At 38.7% G+C, this 22030-nt stretch overlaps 1 protein-coding gene across 4 annotated transcripts in view; it reads right to left on the minus strand.

The window, feature by feature from the left end:
• TULP4 (TUB like protein 4) overlaps positions 1 to 17628 on the minus strand; it is a 148156-nt gene extending 130528 nt beyond the window's left edge. For 2 of the 4 annotated variants that reach the window (XM_021540430.3, XM_021540433.2), the window contains exon 1: positions 17562 to 17628. The gene's annotated coding sequence lies outside the window, so the exon portion shown is untranslated. Of the gene's footprint in view, positions 1 to 4054; positions 4145 to 17443; positions 17538 to 17561 lie in introns of those variants that run through there. The other 2 variants (XM_021540432.3, XM_021540431.3) reach the window with 2 other exon arrangements.
• Positions 17629 to 22030: the final 4402 nt, after the last annotated feature.

A 22030-nucleotide genomic window follows, 5' to 3' on the forward strand; every position in this document is an offset into this window, starting at 1 on the left:
GTATTTATCTGGTAAAAGGGGTTGTGTAGTGCTTGTGCCACTGGTCAAAACAGAACATGGGAAGGTTGCTAGGATTATCTATGATGAAAAAAATTAATAACCCACTCATTACATTCCTAGGATGAGGAATTCAATGTATTAATAAAACCCCAAGGCCATAAGACAGTGCAAGGAGATGGCATACACCATTCCAAGAATGTTAAATAACCCTAACACAGAAGTGAGTGGATAAATGTTCCACAGTAAGCTTGCAAAAAACAAACCCCTAAAGGCAATCATCATATAGGTACAAATAATTTTACAAATTAATGCACTGGAGAGACATGTAATATGTCAGTTTTATCTTTATTCCCCACAGTCTCAATAATCCTACCAGAATCTATCATTAAGAATTGGAATAAACAACATTTTCCTGATGGATAACCCATAAAACAAATATTCCATTCTTTCCTGTCAAATCCCTACTGTAAACAAAGTCCTTAAGCAACTTAGACACAAAAAAAATCCCACAATAATGTGACATTTAAGAGGCCTGCAAACAAACCCAAAATTTCTTCCTCCTGTTCTCAGGAGTGATCAAAGCATAGCACTAGATTTAAGAAATATCTAACACTTCTTTCTTGTTCTCATCCACGTAGACTGAGATATTCTACCCTCAGTATTCTATGACAGCTATAAATTACCTGCAAAGCCTATCTAGTCTGTTTAACTATCTTGCATATGATTTTTTATTTCTATTGGATAAGTAGGTAGGAGGCAGTATTATTAAGTTTCATGGATGTTTTGCCCCCTTTAAGACCAAAATGTCAATAAAATAATATAATTTCCAATCCCTACGATTTTGCTTCAGATGCTAATTGTAGTTAAATACTTTCTGAAGTCTTGTAATCAATGTCAGCAAAAAAGGCTGGAAAGTTATGTTATGTTGATTAAAGCTTGAGAAGCTACAGCGCACATCCAAAAAAAATCCGTTAAATTGATTTTTCAGTTGACTGAAGCCAGTAACATAGGTTTTTATAAATCCAACTCACAAGCTGTATTTTGGACTTGCATGTTTACCAATTTTCATTTCAGATTAAGAAATCCATCTCACAGAAAGCAATATGAACCATAAAATGAAGCAAGACACTGCTAGATTCTAAACAGACACACTAGAGTAATGCAGAGCTGCAAGGATCTGATTACAGACTATCTTCTGCCAGGCAGTCAGTCTCCCACTGGGATGGGGAGCACATATGCTGGGATGTTCTACAATAAAACAGTGTTTCTTATGTAGAGCCTTACAGATATTGCAGGATAATTCTCTCTCAATGCTTCAACATTTTATCAAAATTTTTAAGCAGAGCATAGTAAGGTATTTATTGTTTAATAACATTCCCTCATGCAATGTGCTTTGTGATTCTTGGATCTGTTGCTTTCCTTGCAAGAGCCAAAAGCCAAACTACAAAGCAATTGCTCTGGGTTGATAGGGAATGTCCTTTATTGCTGCTTCTCAGAACAGTACCCAGATCAGCAAGAGCTTCAGCAGACTAAAAGCAAACCCAAGCTTATCTCCTAGAAGACCACATGCAGATGCAGAAAATATAATTTCAACATTTATTGTTTCTCTTGCTCTGAAGCAGAGCTACAAATAACTGACACCTCACCCATTTTCAAGGGAAGCTTCTATAATTACATTGCTATGCCCTATGGAAACACTACTGGGTTTCTCATAGCAACCTTCAATGACTCAGAGAGCCCTGCTCTTACCACAAAATTACTAAGAGCGCTTCATCCATCTTCAACAGAAGAGCTGGTACATGACTGGCAGAGTCACCACTACCACTGGAAATCCAACAGCTTTATGACAGCTTCTCTCTCGAGAAATAAAGTTTAATGGCCAAAGCGGTAGTACATTCCACATACAGTAAGGCAGGATTGCTCCTATAAAATCTCTCACACCCTATGATGCCTTGAATGCACACACTACAGAGTCTTTTTAGCAACTCTGTCAGATAGATAAGTACAATTCCTTCCCGAAGGCCTACAAGACAGCAAACTGTTCAAAGAAGCCTATGCTGTAAAAAGACTTCTTAATCTCTGACACCTCAGCGACCCACGCCAGTTTCCCTTCCTAGATCCACTTGGCTCTCATCCCTGTTTTCACTGCCAGGTGCCCATCCGACATCTCCTTGAGTAGCCTCCATTTCTTGCAACACCACAAGATAAATATTGTAAAAAGTGAGAAATATTCTGTGGCTTAGGGATTTAGATTAAATCACTGATGGGTCAGGTGAGTGTTGGAACTCAGCTGAGGAGCAGGCACAAGACTGAGGTGCACAAAGACATTTCAGAAACAGAAAGATGTTAGCTCAGCTCAGTGCACCATGTAACTTCACCCCTGGGACAGAGCTGAAGCAACTTTCTTAATACTGAAGGGGAAAATGGCATTCTTCATAAACAAGAAGGCAGAATTTAACATTACTGGCTTCCAGTCTGTGGTATGACCTCTGAGTGTAGCTCATCTGATGTTTTCCAGTCTATTTCTATCTTGCTTCAAAAGATTTCTGTCCATTTCTAGTCTGCATTCAAAACAATGAATGGTTAAATGGCCCTTCCCTCTGGAATAATGTTCTCCAAACTGCCATATATACCCCACTGACACACCATATATACATACATAAAACTGCATGTACACAAGGTACCCTGAAGTGTTTTAAGACCCAGGTTAGAACAAGGCTGACAACAGTCTAAAATCTAATGTCTCTCTAATCTCTAACACTGCTGGGGTAACAGAAAAAAAATCCCCCCAAAAAACCATTAGTTTAAACAATTCCATTTTTGGAACTCACAATGGTATCAAGTTACTTTCAAATGAAACTAGAATTCCATTTACAGATATCCAAGGTTTAGAAGATTTAGAGAATGTTACTAATAAAACTACATACTAGATGTTTTGGATTCATATTAATCATGTTTTCCTTTGAAAATTAATTTGTTTTGAAGTAAAAGAAAGAATTACCTGAGGTGACCTGAGGTGACTTTTTAGATGCTGAATCACTACATTAGTAGAAATAGCTGATCTCAACATCAAATTTTTTTTTACATTTTCTAAGAAGAAAACAATCCTTTTCAGTTTCTCCTTGAAGAAAAACCTGACATAAACTATACTGAAATAAACACAAGTTTTCCTCCATGCCCGAAGAAAAGCTGTTGTAAGATGATCTGCCCCTTCAGCAAACTGAAACCAGTTATTTACCCAGCAATTTCCCTGATTTTAGTGATCTGTGGCACCTTTAAAACCTCAGCAAAAAAACATTTAAGCAATACATGCTCAATATATACATGCTTTATTTATTATTAAAGCTTTTTTAATTTGACAACTTTTATGAAAGGCTAAATTTACTACAATAGACTAAGACAAAGAAAGTCCTACTTAAAATAGTATCTTTTTATATCCAAAAAAAAAAAGCCACCCTGTAAATGTTCTCTAACACAGCATAGTAAAAAAATACTTGGAAATGTTATTGCCATAGGCTCCTCTCCCATTATAGACCCATGGCACTTTCATCACAACACAAAAAGGTCCAAAATCTCAGTTGAAAAGCTAATAATAAATATAAACCAAGCTAAAAAAGCCAAATTCTAAAGTGAATAGCACGAGGTACAGGCACACATCCTCTTCTAACCATTCAGCTGTAGACCTGTGATAGACTACCAGGTACAGCAGGAGAACACATCTTAAAAGGACAGACTTGAACATATTTTGTCTGCTTTACATACACAAAAAAAATCCCTTTGGATGTATTGGTTTTATTTACTTAAGGCTTCAGGAAAAAATAGTCTTGATAATTCCAATCTCAATATCCACAAGATTTCATATGGATGAATATGGCATGAGCAATGCATATATCCAGCTCATAAGAAACTTGCTACACAGAAATTTGTATTTCTACTTCCCCTCATTGAAGGCCACCTACATATGCATACGACAAGAGAAATTGCAATGGCTATTTGCCAAACTGTGCAGTGTCATATGGCAGTAGTGAGTCAATCTTTAGAAGCTGGCTCCAACCTCATCAGTGGCTGATGTGCTCCCCTCCAGCTGTGACATCAGGTCAGGACAAGCATTATCCCAGTCATGCAGCTGATGGCAGAGCTGGAGGGAATCCTTCTAAGAGAGAAGCAAAGACAAAAGAAGTAAGCTTCCTTCTGGGAAAATGGTATGAAATAAGGTCATACTGAAAAGAGGCAGGTGGTTTGTAAGGTAAAAACAGCACTAGATCAACATACGGAAATCATGCAGTTTTATTTTGAAGTCATGATGCTAAAGGTCTTGGCCAAAAGGCTCAAATAGGACTTCAGGCATGGTATCAATTACCTGGACTGAGTCAACAGGCCAAGAGTCTGTACACACATATTAGAGCAACATCAGCCATCTAGTACAGGGGGTGTTTAATTAGCTAAGCAGGGATACAGGGTTTGAGGGGAAAGGAAGTACGAGCCTCTGTGTCCTTCAGACTAGTAATAATGTTTGTAAGACACTTTTACACTCAAAAAAACCCCAAAAAAACCCACCACTACCCAAAAACAACAACAACAAAAAAACCCCAACCAAACCCAAACTATACAAAACCAAAGTTACTGATGCATTTTTTTACTAGCATGCTAATGAAATGCCACATCGACATAAGAAATTACATGTTCATAAAATCCACTATGCAAGACAATCCTGTCTCTGTAAATCAGATACTAAGTTCACACAGGGAGATAGGACTGTTTTATTTAAAATAATTTACCTCTCTTTTATGTATACCTCTTTTATTTAAAATCATTTCCCTCTCTTTTGCTTAATCAGCAATTAAGCAAAAGAAAGGAAAATGCTGAAATAAATTTAGAAAGGCAGTGATTATCTTCATATTATTCTTCTAAAGACTCAACTGATAGAAATATATAATAGGTGTTTGCCTTAAAAAAACATACAGATTGCATGCTCCTAAGAGAAGTGTGTTATCCTCATGCTGGATTCTTTCCAGACATATTTTTGGCTACTACTGTAACCACAAAATATGGCTGGGGGAACAGGACAGAACACGCAAAAATACCTCTCTGACAACCAGTACATTTGTCTCAACCCAAAACTTGTGTAGCTTTGTTTCATTTTCATTTCTGCATGACAAAAACATGCAACCAAAAAAAAAAAAAAAAAAAAAAAAATAGAGCAGTAGAAAGCAGGAAGAAATCTTTCCAGTTGATCAAGGCCTAGGTTCAGCAAAATATGTCTTTATATTCTCAAGCCATGAACACACCATGACACCCTGCTGATTGTGTGTATCACCACAGAGTCAGCGCATTTGACCAAAGGATGTCACTACTATGCTATACACAACCAATTCCTATGATACAAAGGACCTAACAAGCATTGACAATCAACAATGCTTTTCTAGCTGAGAAAGCAAACTGCTGTGTGGAAGTATTTTCAGGCTTTCCACTGACATCATGCTAAGAAAGAGGCAATTGTCTCAAGGCAGATTTAGATTTATCACCAACATGAGAGAATGCCTTGTTTATAATCAGTAAAAATTTTGAATCTATAGGGAGACCAAAAAAAATATTAAGCAAAGACTGAACAAACCTACTTGAGGAAAATCTGTTCACTTTGTTACTAAATACCAGAAAAATTCTGCAGAAGATACTGCATGTGAATGAGTGCTAGAGCAAATAATTCACAATTTGAAATATCTCATTCATTAAGCCTTTGATCCTTCAAATAATAGAGAGTATGGTCCAAAAACCTTAACATCAGAAGGGAGACTATGGCTTTCAGAGCAGTGACTATAAACCATTTTTTGTATAAATACTGTTTTGACCAGAGTTCTGGGCCTGAAATTTTCAGAAACAGTGAACAAAAGGTCTCTGTCTCTCAGTTCACAGCAAGTGTGCTGCAAAGTGCACTAGAGAACCAAATGCTGCCAAACAAGCTGTGCACTTCTTTGAGTTTCATTTGGTATAGAATCCAACATCTACCCCAACTTCTCCCTCCCTGTTATCACTTATTCCACTTTAAAACAGACAGCTTTGAAATATCCTGCAAGAAAAGCTTGAAAGAGAAGACCTGAGTACTATGGTACAGGCCAGCTAACAAATATCACAGTCTAGAGAGCAAAAACCTTAACAGTTTCACTTTGAGGATCTGTGCACACTATCATCCACATAGCCACAGGAGCCTGTCCTGAAAGAGCAACTCAAAAATGCAGAGGGGAAAAAGGAAGAAAAATGACAGTGCTATCATCTTCTGATTAATTTAAATCCCTGAGAGATCCCTGAATTCACTCAGTTACTCAAAGAATATAAGCAAACCTGCAAAGGCAAAGAATATGTCCCTCAAAAAATAGAAAGAAAAAAGGATAGGTGAACAAGACATATGAACAAAGACAGGTAACAAGTAGCTCAAAGTGAGATACGCAGGAAGCTTCACATCACAACTTGAGAAACCTAGAGAAGAAAATTACCACAAATTTATGTGGTTTTGTCCATTGCATTTTTCATGGCACATTTAATTTGTTCAGGCGAATTTCTGAATAAGCATTTGCACTCAAATACCCATAAACCACAAAAAAAGGACCTTATTGACTTTTCCTACTCCTCTGTGTGACCCAAGGAATTTTATATTTGCCTCCTTGCCTGGAGTACAGTTCTCTTCTTCACAAGGTCTCTGCCTATATCCAGGTACAACAGCAGGCCTGTTAACAGTGGATTGTGTGACAGCAAGCCTCATACCTATATTATGAATTTACATCTTATTGACTCTGGAAAGAACACCAGTTTAATGTAAGTACTCATCTTCATATATAATCCAGAGACAGTGCTGTGTGGAACTTCAGACTACATAACCCTAATGTTTCCTTTTCATCTTAACATTGACATCGATAAATTATACTTTGCATACTGTATACAACACTATCCAAAAATAAATCTGGGTCATAATAGCTGAGTTAAGTATTAAAGAAATTGTAACAGAAATTAGCAGTCTCTTTTCCAGAAACAATCCCAAGCAGGTAGGCTAAGACTTTCCAACAAAAGAGCATCCCTGCTTTATTTGTACTGCTTGAGTAAATACAAACATTGCTAAAGGACTGTGAAAATGAAAACTCCCACAACCTTACATAAATATCTGCAGCCAAAAAGCGTCTCTATGAATAAAGCTGAAGACTCCACAGATATGTTTTCTACTACATAGGGGTGAATAAAATGCACTAACCTTTTTTCACAAATACACCCTTACCAATGAATGAGTGATAAAGACTTGTCATTGCTAACTCCCAAAACTTCCAACACACAGTACTCTAAGCAACACTGTGGACTCTGTGATTCACTGTCTGATACAAACACGTGGAGGAATTTTTCAATACAAGTGCACTTTAGTGGATAGGTTCAAATACATACCCTATATCTGGGTACCTCACCCAGCCTGCACTTTTGCCATTATTAGTAATATTTTGAAGTATTGTAACTTCAGCAGCATTGTTCTGATGGTTTACAGACATTAAGTGATAAGCCAAGAGTTCACAGTCCCAAGAATCAACAAGAACATCAGGAAATAAAGAGTTGCATAACAGTATTTATAATTTCACCTGCCCCATTTCAGGTCCCTCTCTTTCTGCAACCCTTTTAGCTTAAGGTGTACGTAGACTAGTCATCTTCAGTTGAGTGAACATTTGGCTCTATTCCAACTACACCACGATTTCTTTTAACATGACCCTGATATTTTGAACCCTTTATCCAGTGTCCTAGGAGTGCTCTATTAGTGTCAGTGAGTCTAAGAAAAGTAGTAAAATAGCATTATTCCCATTATACTGCTAAGTAAATAACAATTTAAGCATCTCAAGGCAATAAATAAGCTTATGGTAGAATTGAGAGAGAAGTACAGGAGTTCTGCCTCCTAGTCTGCTGCTGTAATCATCAACTAGTGCAAAACAAAAAAGTTTAGGTGTTACTTTAGACTGACATAGGATGGATTTGTTTTTTTTCTAAATCATCATTTCATCAAAACATCCATTTGCATGAGGATGCAATTATTTTTTAAGTTGTTGTACTCACATGCCAGCAGCTTCCGACAACCTACTTCACCTTTCCAACCACAAGTAAACACCAAACAAGCTGAGGCAGAGCCTCAAACACACCCTTAGGAATTACTGGAATACCTGAGGTTACCTAAAGATAAGCATGGCTTCCCGTACAAAAACAATTCTGAAATCCGATCCAGAGGATGCATGTATTTATCTATTATGAAGGACTGGAAAAGAAGCCAAAATTCCTTAGGATGTCTCAAATGAAGGTAAAACTCTGAATCTAAAATGAAGTAAAAACAGGGCAGAAACCTTCTCTAAAAATAGATCTTGCTGCCAGCCAAGTATGCCTGCATGCAATTGTTATTTATTTTTAAATTGGAGTAATTTTCCAGGTAGGTTTTTAGATCAGCTAACAGAATAAGGAGTTTTAAAACTAAACTAAACAAAAGAAACCCCCAAGATTTCTCATTTCTATAAAGATCATATTTGCTATAAAGATGTAAAGGAAATCAGGAAGGAATAAAAATGCAGTCTCTTGCCTGGCATTCCACAAAATCACAAAACTGTGAATTTCAATGAAGGCAAAGAGTAACAATACCAACATGCAGGAAATGTGGTCCTAACTCAACCAGAAAGACTGGAAGAAACTGCCCTAAACATTGAAAGATAATTTGAAATCAAAACCATAACAAACAACAAATGAAAATACACATAAACAATACATGCCCCAAGCTCACAGCCTAATTAAGAGCACAAACTGAAAGAACTCATCAACTCCTTAGTTCTCCAGTGCTTCCTCCATTAAACCTACATCACCTCAAGCCTATTCTTATCAAGTGTTATCACCCCACAATTGGATGGGTGCACTTGAAGATGTCATTAGGGACAATCAAAACAGAAACAAAACTGAACCATGTCAGCAGTTAAGGATTTTCCATTCAGTCCTTCCACACTAGTCTTGCCAGTGAAGAAGGCAACAACCCAAATCTCTTAGGGTACTCCAAGGCAGAAAAGTTATTCACAGCTTGAGCAAGTTCTAGGCTCAGAAAGCCTGAGATCTTAAGTCTCCACAAGAACAAAACAAAGCACAAGTAAATGTAAGTGGAAACAGACAGTTGCACATCACTATGGACTCATGATATTTGTCAAAGCTGTGACAATGCTGCTGGAGGCAAATCAGTATGATCCAAATCCTCACAATGTATCTGTCCATTGTGTTTTTTAAAAAGTAGCAAAAGTAGCAAATCTCCTCCTGAAGGCACTATAAAAATTTTACCATTTTCCATGCAAAGATCACTTGATTGTTTTAAGAGAATTTTCATTTTAATAATGCTGGCTATTTTTTGGTTTCCCTGGCATCTTTGGATGACAAGGATGGACACAAATTAAAATCCAAAGCAGGGAACAAAGTTTCCCTCGTATTTCTGGAGCTTTAACAAGTAATACTATGTTAGAACTGCAAGAGCTTGCTCTGGCACCACAGCACCAGATAATCAAATCACAAATATTTTCTCTCCAAGCCACCAGAAATATTTAAAGCAAACTCCGAAGGGAGAAGGGGAAGACAACTAACCAACCTTTGGAACATAAACTTCCTATGACAGAGACAAAAGACTTTACTGTTACATCTCATGGAAATCTTTTATCAGATGTTGCAGCATTAATGGTCACTTTTAGCCCAGAACAACTACCATTCAGGTTATCTGCTTTCTGAATTAATAACTGAAAAACAGACCAATACAGTACTGAAAATGAAATTGTATTTTAAGAATTTTCTATACATCCTCTTCCTCAACTCTCAAGCTAAAACATCACTCTTTCTTCAGTGGTTTCTCATTTAAATCCTTGAAAAAAAGAGCAATTTCCAATTCCTTTATTAATAAATATGAGTAAAAGTGAGTACTAGTTTGTTGAGGGGGGGATCTGTTACTGACTTCTAATTCCTAACACCTAAAGAAACAAAGTCCTCTATAACTCCTTAATAGGATTTAAAAGACACCATGGAAAAGCCACAGCTGCCAATCTCTAAAATCCTTTCTTTAAAAAGTCATCATGAATCCTACCTAAGAGTCAACATGTTATTAAAATTTCATACTGCTTTATTTCACCCCTGCTCCTGCACCTTCACCATCTCTCTGTCATCTGCATATTGGTTGTTCATCCATCGAATATGGCTATTTTTTGACAGGATATCTTTTCCTAAAAGACACAGTCAGCAATTTGCTACTGCAAAGTATATAATATACAGTTCTCATGATAATATGTGGATGACATGTGAGAGTTTACCTCATCTTTGCTGGTTTACTTATGTCTTCTCTCCATGTCCATCTCCTCTGTAGAAGAGCATACCAGCACCTTTCTAATCAGACCTGCAGCATGCAGGCTGAGGTTTTTCAGAAGATGCTGCCACTGCACTTACCCAGCATAAGCCTCTGAGGCCTCTGGAAGGAGGCACTAAGACTGTACAGGCACACTACTAGCACAAGTACTGAGCTCAAATTATACTTTTTTATGTAGTCTACTTTCCTCAATCTTATTACAGGTCCAGTGAACAGACTTTCAAATTCAAAAATTCTCTTTGCAACACCAGAAAATACCTTCTATTGGATTTATTACATGTTCCACAGGGCTATTCTACTGGTGTAATGGAAGACAATGTCTCTTCAGTAGGCTGGCAAAATCTGGAAGGAATCCACTTCTAAAACGTCTGTAACTCAGAGAAAAAGGACTTCATCCTATGATTTGTATTTGCTTTTAATGGAACCCTACTGCTGCATCAAAGCTTTGGCTGTTGAGAGAAACAGACTAATTCCTGCTCAGAATGCTCATAATGTTACAATTCACACTAAGACTTCATATAGGTATCTTCAGAAGAACCATATGCCTTCCCCCACTGCTATAATCTATTTTTAATCTATTTTATATATTCATCTCCACTTCGGAAAAACAGCAAATGGTTTCAAACTGCATACCTGTAACATGAGCTGGTTTAATTTTATCCCTTGATCATTCATGCAAGTTAGCAGATTTTCACTGCATAGCTTCCCATATCAATAGAAAATACAAATTCATTTATTTAATTCTCTCCCAGAATTCAAACACTTTAATTGCTATAGCAAATTGAATTCATAAACACTTACTGGACAATGGAAGCTGTAACCCCATTTTCTGATGACAAATGAAAAAAATAAATACATACATGCCATAAAGCATCAAACCTTAAGCATCAAACATCATTAAAGATCTTCTAACAAACCCTACCAGATAAGAGAAGGAAGCAGGAATCCTAACCAGGGATAAGTCCACATCAAACTAGAAAAGTTCTCAACAGACTCCAACCCAATCCAAGGTGGGAAATGCAAATCAAACCCATTTGACTTAGATCATTATTTCTTTACAGATTAAGTGAAAGTTAAAAAGTGATTTTTAACAGAGTAAGTGAATCTTAATTTTTAAGATTTTTTACAGATTAAGTCAAAGTTCCTACTGACCATAGGAAAGAGCCATTTCATTTACATATTGTTATGTTTCCAAATTATTCAGGAATGTATTTTTTTCTGAATGACTACTGGGACAGGATACAACCAGCCTTCTACTATACAACTTTAGACAGCTCTTCTAAAACCTCAATCAAAACTTTCTTCAGTCTTATAAACTTGGAAATTACTTCCCACAGGCCAGCTTTTTGTGCTCACAATGTTTCTTCAGATAGAATTCATATACAGTAGCTTGGAATGCCACAGTCTTTACAAAAAGATACATTATTAAGACCAAAACTTGCTATAAGCATTTCTCAGGTTCCATGTTAAGATGAATGGACTTTACTCAAAGTGAAAAGAACTTTTATGTATAGCCCTTTCTTTATATTTCACAGTAAACAGGAAATTTGCATACAAGGCCTGTGTTCTCATGGAATGTTCTCATCAAGCACTCAACTTTATCCATAAAAAGTTTCTTATCAAATTTTACAAATTAAAAATAACAGGGTTTTACATCAAGCAAATTAAAGGCATGGAGGATTGTAACTCTTAAGCTGGCAACAGATGAACTAAAAATGGACATGTTAAACTTTTGCCATTCTCGTGTCACAGTATGCTGCAGATGCTAAAGCTATCAGGGGTTCAAAAAAAAAAGATGGCATCAATTCACCACAATGATTAAAACCCAAATGATTAAGTACCATCTGCCCACAGACCCCTAAACTGCACCCTGCTAGAGCCTAGCAACACTTCCCTTCAGACATCCAGCTATTTGTACACCCTATCATACTCTGCCCTGGGCATCTGCTATCATTCACTGTTAAAAACAAGATACTGATGTAGAAACACCTCTGGTCTGAGCTGATATGCCATTCATAGGTCCATATTTTTGTGCCTGGGAAAAAAGAAGGTACAATATCTAAAGCTGGTTCAACACCTACACTGCTCAAGTCCCTCATTTCCAAACACTATGTAGGGCACTTGTATGGCAGCCAAGATATTTATATAGTAACAGTTCTTAATATACTTAGATGACTCGTGAGAGTTGGGGAAGACACCACAAGTATGTAACTCTTCCTCCTTCCTTAGCTGAATTCACTCCCCCTTAAAACTTTTGCTTAACACTTAAAATAGCTTTATGAGTAACATTTCTTTCTATTTTTATACAACAGTAACTATTATCCATACCCTCTATGATCTGCAAGACAAGATTTGTGTTAGTCAATCTACCTTCTGTGTATTTTAATCAGATTTTAAATAGGTAGATCTCTAGGATTGTGTTTCATTTTTTAGTTATTTACAACTGAAAGGATTTCATAAAAGTCATCCCACCATTCCATTAGAATAGAGAGATCTGTTCTTTATAAAGCAGAGAAAGCATTAACATTGCTACTAATGCTTGCATGCTCAAAAGACCAAGGTTCCCATTGTATTAGATACTGCATCCAAAAGAGAGTAAAAGTGAGAGAGAGTGCTTTCTCCCTCATTTAAGTATTTTGTTAGTTATGGTCTTTCTCCAACTAAAGTGTTTCCTGTGGACTGTGATCCATCACAATCACAGCAGGCAGTCAACCTTTGCTTTTCCCAATAACTTTACTTGCTACTTATCTACAAAAACACTGCTCTTCTGTCATATTCTTGCTATACATGCAGACGGATTCTTTTCTTGCATATTGTGTCCAACATTTATGGCTCTTTTTCCTGTCTTTTGTCTGCTTAAGCAGTGCCATAGACCACTGGTAATTCTCTTGCACCAATTCTCTTTAAATGGCTATATGCATGGATTTGGCCACCTTTGAAATTTACTGTTCAAACTAGTGAAACAAGAGATATATGAAAATTTTATTTAGAAAACAGTTCAGCTGCTAGATATTTGCTTCAACAAATATCCCATTAAAAGAGTGTTTTCAAAGGAGATGTATCTACTCCATGGCACATACAAAGCAGAGGAGGAACTGATAGGATGGATTGATGTATTTGGAAATGCTACATCTTTTTTATTCTAATGGAAGAGTGAGCCTTCGACTCAATGTTTTGCAAAGAGTATTTTGCACTAGACAAGGATGCTGGAGACTTGGGGCACCAGGAAAGTGTATGACTACCAGCTGGGTCTGTTAGCTCTCAAACTATGCAGAAGGCAACAAAAGACCTCCACACTACACAGCCCAGCTTTCCAGTGGGACATTCTCCAGACCAGATCTGATATCTTATAGCTATCAAGGATATGGCACAAAGCAGAGTAATACTGAGGCCTTTCATGGGTATGAGCACAAAGTAAAAACTATTCTTGTGAACCATTTAAAAGACTAAAGTTTTAAATACTGTAAAATGATGTAAACAAGGCATTAATAAGAATTATACAACAGAGAAACAATGGCTCAAATAATAAAAACATAGATCAAAACAAGAGTCACACAAAAACAATGAGCACAGCAACAGGCAGTTTCTTGAAACTGGACTTCTCAAAACATTTTTTCTTGGACCTTTTTCCAAATAACCCAAAACCACACAAATCTAAGTGAAATCTAGATGCAAGTCTGCCAACAAGAAGGCATTGTTTCTACAGAGAGCCAACTGAAATCACTGTCCACACCTGCCCAACTTCTGACAAACATTTTATTACAGTAGCTAAGCCTTCGTTCTCTTTAATAAAAGGTTTATGACTTAGATCTAAATTATACAAGCTTCTGTTTCTTGACAGCATTACACTGTCTAGGAATACAGTTCCCATATTATTTAGCATATAGTACACTATACAGTTTTCAAAATATAATCTTTCCATTATCAAATCTACCATACATTTCCTAATCTGTATTTTATCCCTAAATGACAATGACCTAATATATTATCTTGAATTTTTTAAAAAAACACCAATCTTCTGTTCTATTTTGCCAACTATCAACACATCATAAGACCTCAAGTCCTAAAGTAATTATGAAAATGCACTAATAATGTAATTAGTGATAATCAACTGCACATCCCAACTGATAGAGACAGTTGGAAAATAACTTAAAGATGTGTATTTCACAGCCCTAGTTTCAGAAGTTGTTCTGCCACGAGATGCATTACAAAAATGAGATACAAATAGTGACTCAAAAAAATGAAATATTCTGTACAATTTCCATCAACTCTACCATAGTAGAAATGAAGCAAAATACCTAAAATATGAGGATAATGCCCATGTAACTCACTCATTCACACACTTTTTTTTAATCCTGATAGATACCAAGAGATATCAAAGTCTGAGCAGTCAACCTCCCTGGTGACTGAACTAGAGATGTGTACCATTAGTACCTGACCACCTTAACAGGAACTGTCTTGAAGCATTTTCCAGCTCATCAATGAATTTAGTTAAGCTTTCAGCAAGGTTTCTTCTGACATTAGGAAGAGAAGTCTGTCCTCCATAAAGCATAGGCTTAGCTCCCAACACTGGCATAGAAGGTCTGGTATGAAACTACCTCAGTCCTCATTAAATGAACAACAGAAACAGAAAGGTGAGTTTGTTGGGGTTTTATTGTAAAAAAAAAGAATGAAATCAAAAAGTCTGATTTTATTATTAGAGCTTCTCATAGCAATCACAGCAGACAATGATCTCTTTATGAGCACTAGATTACATGATAATAATTACCCTAAGATAAGAAGAGAATAATTACACTGAATTATTTTGCAAGGTGCTTTGAGACCTACTAATGAAAAGCAATGCTAAAAGCTGTGTATTATAAGTATGCTTAATAACTACATAAAACAAGTACAACTTTTTATAAAGACTATAAACAAAACTGATTTTATTTGAAAGTTCAGCTGAATCAATTTTTTGTGATAAAAATGAATCAGCTGCATGACAACAGCTTTCTTGGTAAAAGTTCACAACAGAACCATTTAAATCTATTCATTGCCTTACTGAAGGAAATATAATGAATATTTTAAACTGTCCACCGTGGGCTCAGTATAGTTCAACATAGAACAATGAATGTGTTAAGGGTTTTACAATAAACACCTGTTGACTAGGTAAGAAATCCAGTCTGTTGTCAGAGGCAGTGATACAACGCACAAAAAAATTAATTGTCTTTCTATGAAAATCATTCATAACAATTACAGTTGTCAGTTTTCTGAGCTATTTTTAATCTTATAAATAGCTATCTATATATACTATATCAACCCACTACCTCCTTTCAGCCCCCAAGAAACTGCTAATGACCTTCTTACAAAATTCCATTGGGGGCGTGGGGGAATATGCAGTTTTTTGAAATAGCTCTACTTTGCCTGACATTCCCACTGCCTGTGAAAAATGAGGCCCACTCGTGCAAATGTTCCTTATAAGAGCAATCAGGTTAGGAACTGCTGGCGTGAAGCTATTTCTTGAACTAGGATTACAGGATCAAGCTGACAGCTAGCATCCCCGGGGATCACCATGATTTTGCTATTGTGGACAAATCTGTGATGGTATCTTCAACATAACTTTACCAGAAATCTTGACACAATGAGACAACAATTTAAGTCTTTAAGCTTAAATATAAACAGTTAAATGTTAAGGCTTCATATGATCATCTCCAAAGCTGTCAATATTGTATTATGCTATTTTGACACAGGTCTTACTAGACTTCATTTTATTAAACAGTTACTTTAATATTTAAATTTTGCAAATTATTTGTAAAAACAAATATTAAGAAACATTTTTTTTAATTTACAGTTTTCACTGGTATAGAAAATATCCATTTCAAATACCCCTTACCTATTCAAAACACAGGATGTTGCTCATGAATCAGTAATCCTTGGACAAGCAAATTTAATCCTGGCAAAATGAAACTACCTATGACAATAATATGACTGCAATTATATTTTTTTTAAGATAAACATTTTCTATTAAAAAGCCTTTGTTTAGTTCTTGTTCGAAAAACATATATATCTAAGCCATTGGCAAAAAAGGACTCTTAAATACAAAAACATCACATTTGACTCAGGCAATCCCTTAACCTCAAATTGCTGGAGGCCTGGCTGGTTTCCCAAAGAATCACAGCACGCTCACCCTGTTGTTATGGTGTTTCCTAAGCATCTGCTATGTGCCACTTGCAGAAACGGCAATCCAAACAAGACAGACCTTTGATCTCACCCCATACAGCTGGTTTTAATCGCCTGTTCTAATGTCTCGGTCAAATTTAAGCACTGAACTGGTAAACGATTCCTGCACTTTTTCGGAAACCTTTAGGAAGCCAAGGTGCTGGAACACGTTCGCGCACAGACGCTTACTGAGAGGCACGACGAGAAGACACAACACAAAGAATGCGAAGGAGTTGCGCTCCTGAGGCGGGTCTCTGCACATCGCGGGGCGCGACTCCGAACCGTGCGCCCCCCGCCACCCCCGGCCCGCTAAGGCGGGGGCACGGGGGAACGTAGCGGGAAGGGAAAAAAAAAAAAAAAATAGGAGAAAAAGACAACAATATTTACAAATGGCAGCGCGACGGGCGGTGCACGGAGAGTCACAGGTGATGCCGGAGCCAGCGCTTCCCTCCCCGCCGCCGCCCGGGGCTCCCGGACCGCCGGGGGAGGGCGGCACCACCCCCGCCCCGCGGCCCAAAGCCGCAGGTGTGCGGGCAGGACGGGGGCTCCGGGCAGGACGGGGGCTCCGGGCAGGACGGGGGCTCCGGGCAGGACGGGGGCTCCGGGCAGCCTCCCGCCCGCCTTCCCGGGGCTCATCCCGGCCGGTGCCCGCCGGGCGCGGGGGAAGCGCGGCGGGAAGGACGCGGCACAGGCGGACGCGCGCGTCCCGGCGGCGCGCCGGCACCCCGCCGCCCCCGGGGAGCGGGACCGCCGTGCCCGCGGCCGGCGCCCACCGCAACAAAAGGAAAACAGCCCCGGAGCCGCCCGCGGCCCCGCGCAGCGCCCGGCCCATCCCGCTCCACCTCCCGCACTCACCTCGGCGCGGCGGCGGCGGCAGAGCGGGCGGCGGCCACTCGCGCCCGCGGGCTCCCTCCCTCCCGCTCCCTGCTCCCCTCCCTCCTTCCCTGCCCGCCCTCCCGGCTCCGTCTCTCACCGCTCCCGGAGCGGCGGCGGCGGCTGGGCCCGGCTCCCCGCCACGTGACCCCGCCACGTGACCGCCGCCCGGCCCGGCCCGGCTCCGCCCCCGCCGGCGGCCGCGCCGGGATGGGCCGGGATGGGCTGGGATGGGCCGGGATGGGCCGGGATGGGCGGCGGGGCGCGGCCGGGACACACCGCGGCGCGCCTTGGAGCAGCTCGTCTGACCGGGGAAACAGCCGCCAGCACGGCCTGTGTCCCGCCAGACCAGATCGCAACAGCGGGCGTGATGTGACAGCAAAGCGCTGGGAGCGAGCTTGCCCCTCCTGCCTTCAGGGCTGAGAAAGAAGGAAAGTATGTTGGAGCCAGTCTCTGGGGCATCGAGCCCCATCGCGGACTTCGCACTCCTCCCCGCAAGAATAACAAGCGCTGTATCCCTGCGTTTTTGACTCGCACCAGACGCCACAGCGAGCGAAAATTAACTGTGCTCACCAGTGTTCCATGCTAAGCGTAACCTTTGCTCCCAGAAAATAATGCTTACAGTAATGGGTCATGGGGTGTCTTGTCGGAGGGAATGCCTTTATCCTTCAAACTTGGAAATTCAGGATACAATCCAGAGATAGCAACACTACAAGACCTGGGAGAGCCTCGGTAAAAGCAAACTCCGTGCTCTGGTATCACATTCAATGCGCATTCACTTTCTTCAGAAAGGAGTAATAAAGTGCCTGATCATAAAAGGTGTGAAGCACTCAGTAGTTTAAGGAAACCTCATACAAACTGCAATTATCAGCTCTAGAAAAGCCATCCAACGAAAAGTACATGAGGAGCAGGAAGTGAAAAGGCCCTATCCCCTGCTGGCTTTAGTAATCAAAACTTACAGACCATTTCAGAAACTGAAAAGGTAAATATTTTTCACACCATTGCCAAGAGCTCTATAAGGATTTTATCTTACAACCTATAGCAAGAAGGGGCCAAACTTTGTGTCGGATGACCTGCTACATGTACAAAAATCTGAAAGATTGAAGCTTGAGATAATGTGTTAGAGCTGGGTATACATTTTGTCTGTTAATAAAATTCTCATTTAGGAAAAAAGTTGCTTTTTACTTAAGATTTTCAGTTGTGATACACAGCTAAACCCCGGGACACCTCTTAAAAGATCCTATAGCTAATAAATAAAAGCTGTCAATTTCTGGTTGCATTACAGAGTTGTTATCAACTAAGTGAGCTGTGAAGACCTGAATGGCCCACTGGACATCTTCACAAGGCAGCCATCACTACCACTGGTAGGCTTATATTTAATATATTTCAGTAAAAAATTGAAAATTGTGAGGAGCCAGAATAGTTCAAACCACTTGTGGTTTGACTCAATCATTCTGTCTGACTTCAGCTGTCTGTGTCTTAGCTGAATTCCTAGTTTACTGGCCATCATAAGAACTAAATTTAGGTAGGAAAGCAAAAAAAAAAAAAAAAAAAAAAAACCAAAAAAAAAAAACCCAAAAAAAAATCAGAGAGGTTTGCAAAACACCACTGCAGCTTTAATTGCCTTTGTAATCCCATCCTCTTCACCCCAGGCACTGTGGGGCAACAGTGTTGCCCTGGAGTCCTTTCTGAGCTGCATTAGAAGTTGCAGCTAGTTCATAATCACAAGAGAAATCTGTTTGGTAGTTGCTCACCAGCCTCTACACACCATGGCCGGGACTGAATACCTTTCAGGAATCCCATCCATTCTACATCCAGTTATGTACGTGTTAGGAGTGAAGGAAAATACATAGATGTTTATTCCTTCTAACTCTATCAACATAACACATTTGTCTTCCAAAAATGAATTTACACAGATGCAAAAAGAGTCTCAGGAACTAGAACCAGATACTTCAGGTGTTTAAACCTTGCAACAGAGGTTTAAACAATCATTTTCATCTGTGAATCAACAAGATCTTTTTCCATGCTGAGGACAGACTACAGCATTCCTCCATGTGCAGACGGGAAGCTACAGCAATCTTAGATTAAGTCCATACATCCTTACAGATGTGACAAAGCTTCATCTTCCAAAGTGGAAATAGAAGTTAAAATCTCTACTATTTATAGCAACAGAACATGGTCTTGTAACTTGCCTATGGGACACTGTTGCTCTATAAATGCAAGAGGAGATCACACTTGGGAAAATACTGCTACTGTATTTCATCAGGCTTGTGAAACTACTTTGTACTTTTTTGAACATTTTTTTACTATGACTAAAGGTACTTCTCTAGGATAATGAAGCATTTTAAAGCATACTTAATTCACACTTCACAATATTTTTTGAAGATATATACAAAACATAGAAAACCCAAAGGAAATAGACAACCTTTTCCTTCACTAACCCACTCATCCCTTCCTCCTTCAGTCTACTAAGTCTGACCTAAAGTACCAGTTCATTTGATTATGGTGCTAACAGTATAAATATTTTAATAATCCAACTGCAACATTTAATGCAACTTCAGCAATACAAATTAATAGAAACATAAACCTAAAATTATGTTATTAAAATCATCATCTCCTGCACCATTATTAATTTTATTGCAAAGCCTAAGAACCCCACTTCTTTTTGTTTAATTTGGTTTTCTGATTGTTTGACTGCTTTGGTTCTTCTCAGTTCTTGGTATTACTGACCTAAAGAAAAGCTTAGTTACGTAGCCATTTTGACAGGATAATAAAGATCAGTCAAGCACAGAAAAGTTTGTAATTTTTGTTATTGGAATATTGTGAATTTAAGATCAAAGGCAAATACACATTTTCTTTCAGAAGGAACTCAGCTCTGTTTCAATCATAACCAGGCCTATGCTTCTTCATTTTACCCAGCTGTGAGAGGAAGCAGCTACTTTAGTATCTGTCCATTTCTGTAGTCCATTAGTCCCATATTCTCAACCCTCTAAGGAACCAAAGGCTAGCGTCTTCTTCAGAAAGACTTTCTTGTAACATTTCCTATATTTTTAAAGGCAGACACCATTAAAAAACACTAATAATGACCCTCACGAAGGCAGATGATAAATCCCATTTGTCTACAAGCAACTGCACAAAATTTTTTTAATGTCTTATTTTTAATTTCAAAAACCATGAGAATCTTCAGCTTACCTTCCTTGTTCTGCCCAGTAGCACATCTCGTATTTTTGTCAGGTAAAACATTAATACTCTCTTACCCTTTTTTAATTGTAGACACTTTCTTCCTATTTCACTTCAGGTTTCATGATTTCTTCACCTTTCACAAGCTCGCTTTGTTCATGGTCACTTATACTTGGGACAGAAAACAAAGCACAGGACTTTGTTGCCTTCCAAATCCAATCAACATTAGCACTGCAAAGAACAGAACTGTGAATGCCAGGGGTTTTGTGTTCCCAGAACTGATGAGCTCTCTATATAAATTCTCTATTCTATATCTATCTATAGCTATAGCTATATCTATATCATCATAACTAATCCCATCCTAAAGACAGTTTCATTTAAGATGCAGATCTACTAAATCCAGATAACTATGGAATAACAAACTATTTCTACACAAGAACAAAAAAGTGCTTGCATCTTTAAGGTGTAATCATTAGCAGATAAGCAAAAAAGTGTTTAGTATTGGCATGTGATTAAATCCACACAAGTCTGATTGTTCTAAAAACTTAGCAATACCTTTGAGTTCAACAAGCTCAATTCATCTACGTATGCTATAGAATCAAGAAGCATAAAACTAAAATTAAGGTATGTCTTTATTTCACTCCAGCTTTTTGGTCCTTCTGGAAATAAAGGGAAGCAGAGAATTGCCAAAATATCCTAAATTAAAAGAAACAGAAAAATTTCCTTTATAGGTTGTAAAAAAAAAAAGGCACATAGAATTCACCTTGCAGAACACTACCTCACAGAACCTAGAATAGGTACTGAAGTGTCTTCCAATGCAAAAGCTGCTTTTGTAGATGCCTCCATTATTCTACTTTCCTCCTTCACCTCTGTCTGGATTTACAGCATGAATGACTGTCCCATTTTTAATGCATTAGAGAGTTTCATATGCTAAGTTGCTCCCTTTTTTCACATGCAAATCTATCCATTCCTTCCACACATAAACTTAACTCATTTTTGTTAGTTTCGTATGCTCAGCTGATTCCAAAAGGCATTTCTTTTTGATGTAGCTCACCCTGAATTTTCCTTCACCACAGAGGAACACATCAGAAAAAGATAAACAAGTCAGCTTACCTGGGCAGATTCCCCAACAGAGCAAGGATTTCCTCCGTAGCTCATGGAATAGCCAGGCTGAAGGAGGATTGACCAAACCCTACAGTTGCCTGTTGCCTGGCTGTTCACTCCAGCTTCCTCCTGCCTCATTTTTTGTTGTGGAAACAGCTCCAACCTTCCACATATATTTTGTCCCACCTTCTTCAAGAGCTGAACAGGGAAAACAAGACCTGCAGCCCCTCAGAGTGAAGTTGACACTAGAGCAGAATTCCTGGTAAAATTTGCAACCCTGTGGGG

This window comes from Lonchura striata, chromosome 3 (genome assembly GCF_046129695.1).
Source record: "Lonchura striata isolate bLonStr1 chromosome 3, bLonStr1.mat, whole genome shotgun sequence".
In the NCBI taxonomy this organism is placed as follows: domain Eukaryota; kingdom Metazoa; phylum Chordata; class Aves; order Passeriformes; family Estrildidae; genus Lonchura; species Lonchura striata.